This window comes from Primulina eburnea, chromosome 11, assembly GCF_022965805.1.
Source record: "Primulina eburnea isolate SZY01 chromosome 11, ASM2296580v1, whole genome shotgun sequence".
Classification (NCBI taxonomy): domain Eukaryota; kingdom Viridiplantae; phylum Streptophyta; class Magnoliopsida; order Lamiales; family Gesneriaceae; genus Primulina; species Primulina eburnea.
This window is the reverse complement of record NC_133111.1, coordinates 10,994,608-10,998,947: the sequence shown is the minus strand read 5'-3', so window position 1 is coordinate 10,998,947 and position 4,340 is coordinate 10,994,608. Positions and strand designations below refer to the sequence as shown.

The 4,340-nt window shown below is 41.1% G+C and overlaps 1 non-coding gene across 1 annotated transcript; it reads left to right on the top strand.

Moving 5' to 3' along the window:
- Positions 1–1,804: 1,804 nt before the first annotated feature.
- Positions 1,805–1,911, top strand: LOC140806467 (small nucleolar RNA R71). Its single transcript, XR_012112539.1, has one exon. It is a non-coding gene; the product is annotated as a small nucleolar RNA R71 (small nucleolar RNA).
- The last annotated feature ends 2,429 nt before the right edge of the window (positions 1,912–4,340 follow it).

Below are 4,340 nucleotides of genomic sequence, written 5' to 3'. Positions count from 1 at the left end.
AGGTAGTGGTTTGAGCTCGAAAGTAGGTGGCTCCTCTAGGCTTGACTTTTGAGGCATTAAATCTTTTCTGTCTCCCAATTCCTCTAGTCTAAGCCTCACTTGCTTTCTCCAAGGTGGAATGACATTCAAGTGAGCTACCATCTCCATCTTTTCCTCGTCTAGCTCGTCCTCCTGCTTTTCAGTTGTGAGAGTGGCCTCCAATGGCTCTTTCAATCCATCCTGCATAAAATCACAAATGAGAGAATCCAAGACATCAATACGAAAACAACTATCATTGTGCATCGTGTGCTTGAGAGTATTGAAGACATCAAAAATAATTTCTTCTTCTTCAACTCTCAGTCTCAATTTCCCCTCTTCAACATCAATCAATGCTTTCCCTGTAGCCAGAAACGGTCTCCCTAGGATTAAAGGCATCTCTAAATCTTCCTCCATGTCAAGTACCACAAAATCTGCAGGAAAAATAAACTTATCCACTTTCACCAAAACATCTTCGATAATCCCACGTGGATACTTGACAGATCTGTCAGCCAGCTGCAACGACATCCTAGTTGGCTTGGGTTCACCTAACCCCAGTCTCCTAAACACAGAAAAAGGCATCAGATTAATACTCGCACCAAGATCACATAGAGCTTTATGAAAATTAATGTCACCAATAATGCAAGGTATAGAGAAACTCCCTGGATCTTTTTGCTTAGGAGGCATCTTGTTTTGAACTAAAGCGGAGCAATTTTCAGTCAAATTCACCGTCATATGATCTTCTAGCTTCCACTTATTTGCTAAGATATCTTTCAAGAATTTTGCATAACTTGGCATATTCAATAAAGCATCAGCAAAAGGAATGTTAATATGCAATTTTTTAAATATCTCAAGAAATTTACCAAATTGTGCATCTAATTTAGCTTTCTTCATTGCTGCAGGAAAAGGTGGAGGGATAAAAATTTTATTCTGTGCAATAGGTGTAGATGTAGAGTTAGAAGACTTACCTCCTCGATTTTCCACCTCATCCTCACCGTGCTTGGTCTTTTCCTCATTAGACTCGAGTGCTTTTCCACTACGCAATTCCACAGCCTTCACATGTTCTCTTGGGTTAGTTTCCGTGTTGCTTGGCAAGGCTCCTTGCTCCCTATTAGCAATCAACTTAGCCAATTGCCCAATTTGATTCTCTAACCCCTTTATGGATGCATCTTGGTTCTGAAATCTCGTCTCTGTTGCAGAAATAAATTTAGTCATCATTTGCTCTAAATTGAACTTCTCCTCCCGAGGCGGTTCTGGCTTGAATCCTTGGTGCATCCCATATGGTGGACCTCTTTGTTGGCGATTTTGGTTGTTTTGACCTCCCCATGAAAAGTTTGGGTGATTCTTCCATCCCGGATTATATGTGTTCGAATAAGGGTCATTTCTAGGACGGTTCTAGAATCCCACTTGTTTTACCGGTGCTCCCTCAGGCACATAGAATGGATTGCCATCTTGGCAATCCTGCACGTCATGCTCACCCCCACACTTATCACAGAAAATTTCTTGCAGACGCATAGCCGACCCACTCATGCTCATCCCATCAATCTTTCTATTCAAAGCCTCTAACTGTGCTGAAACCGTCGACAAATCATTAACTTGATTAACTCCAGAACCTCGTCTCTGCCTATCAGACTGAGGATGATAGCTACTAGCAGCCATCTCCTCCAATAACTCATATCCTTCCTCAGCCGTTTTTCTCAGTAAGTTACCACAGGCAGCAGCATCTATCATAGTACGGTTAGGAGTAAGCAGACCGTAGTAGAAAGTTTGAACAACTAACCCAAGAGGCAGCTCATGGTGTAGACATCTCCTCAACAAGTCCTTGTAGCGCTCCCATGCCTCGTAAAGTGACTCTTGCTCATATTGAGCAAAAGTAGTAATGTCGGCTCTAAGTTTCATAGTCTTCGACGGAGGAAAGTACTTGATCAGGAATGCCTTTGCCATATCCTCCCATCTAGTAATAGACCCTACAGGCAAACAGTTTAACCACGACTTAGCTTTATCTCTCAGTGAAAATGGAAATAAATGCAAACGAACAGCATCATCAGACACGCCATTAAACTTAAAAGTATCACAAATTTCAAGAAAGTCAGCTATATGAGAACTAGGGTCGTCAAGTGCACTTTCCCCAAATTGGACAGTGTTCTGAATCATCTGAATGATAGCTGGCTTGATCTCAAACTGATTAGCTCGGATGACTGGTCTTACGATGCTTGGACGTGCTCCATCAAGAGACGGCTGTCCACAATCCATCATCGGTATACGCCTTGAGAAATGAATTTGTTGGGAATTAGCAGTTCACCTACCACTCGTGTTTAAATAATTACACTCGACTTTTACTCGTGCATTCGACGGAATTCCCTAGACTAATTAATATACTCAGTCGAGCTATATTAATACTAATCATAAACATGCAGTACTCAAGTGTCCTCAATTATTTAACAGTTCAAGATTGCATTACATTCTATGGAATCCACTAGCTTTCATCCGGGTGAACTATCACTATCGACACGTACCCAATTCCGTATATCTACTAAAATTGTAAATCCGTGGTTTATACTATTTGATCCTATTGCTAATTGTTCTATCAAAATCATCAACAACATGAAATAATCAAAGGAAGTTAGCTAGGCTTCGATTGAATCAAGAAAGAACAATAGCATAAACAAATCACTAATAAAAACGTCGAGAAATAATGTTAAACACCGAGTACGGGGTAGGATCCCCTCAAATCCCAACAAATCTAGAGTTTAGCTACTGAAATTCATGATAAAAACCAACAATCAATGTAAGAAATAAAATACTGAATAATGAAAATACTAAAGATGACGATGGATGACGGCCACGACACGTGGAAATCTCGAGGTCTTCGAAATCTCCTTTCTCTAGCCTCTCCTCCAAGAAAAGTGATGAAAAAAATGATAAAGTCCCCCCAAAAAGGTCGTTGATCTCGTGTCTTAGGTTTAGGTGTAGGAAAGAGTCCATAAAAAGTTGGAAACAAATCTTCCCGAATCTCGCTTCTCGCTAGGGCGGTATATTTTGACCGCCCTAGCGAGAGGTCCTCGCATAAACTTCCTCGAACATGTCCCTGATTTCTCTCGGGCGGTCTAGCGAGACACTTGCGCATAAAATCCTCGGCCAGACCAAAATGCTCGCTGGGGCGGTCACTTTTGACCGCCCTAGCGAATCCTCTTCGATATTTTGACAAATTTTCTCCCACTTTTTGGTTCAATTCCTACAAAATAACCACAAAATACACGAGATCAATCACATGTTAAATAATGTTAAAAAAATGAAAAATTAAACTAAAACAAACTAATATGATGCATGTATGCGACTCAAAACCAACACTAAAAACACGTAAAAACGAGTCCTATCACCATGCGCGATCAGGAGAGTCACAGCTAGGAGGCTTGCGGCTGGCCTGGGGGCGAGCCAGGGTGGTCTATCAGGGTCCCAGGGAGATGTTATAGGGTTGGGACAGGGGCTGGTGTGGCTTGGTTCAGGGAGGACACGAGCGAAGCAAGGGCGCGCGGCTGCTGTCATGTTCAGTGGTTCACTGTAGGGGGTTTATGGTCTGGGCTGGGCTTGGTTAGGTTTGGGCATGGTCCACGGATGGTTAGGGTGAGGTGGGCTCGATGGTGGCTAGGCTGGGAGAGTCCTAGTGCCACAAGGAGTCTTAGGCGTGGAGATGTAGCCATGTGCAGGTTTGGGTCCGGTTCCAGGAGTGTTTGAGAGAGCTAGGGCTAGGTTCTATTGGCTAGGCTTGGTCAGTAGGGTTCCTAGATGGGTTGACTCAGATTTGGCTTGAGGTTGCTCGACCATGGCTCGAGTAATTTGGGAGATGGCTCGGTGTATTTGAGTGAGGCTAAATTTCGAGATTTAATGAACTAAAATTGGAACCATGGGTCCACGGGTGTGGTTCATGGCTCACAAGGTATAATATATAATAAAAATGTTATGTTTAAAATTTGAAAAGAAAATATGGAGTTTTGAATTTATTTGAGATTTAATCGCTTCACGAAACGTTAATTAAAAAATTAAAGCCTAGATTTAATCTTAATAAAATGATGAAAAATTAGATTTAAGCTTAAATAATTATTTAGGATAAGCCCATGTCATTAAAAGTGAGAAAAATATAAAATCGAGAATTTTAACATCTAGGAGCAAAACGGTAATGTAATGTTCAAAAAACCAACCTACGTAAACCACATGCATGCAAATCATATTATGCATGATTTAATGTTTATGCATGAAAAAATAGGTGTTTGATTATTTTTACTGTGGAACGTTTATTTTCAAAAATACGGTTTTTTATGCAAATA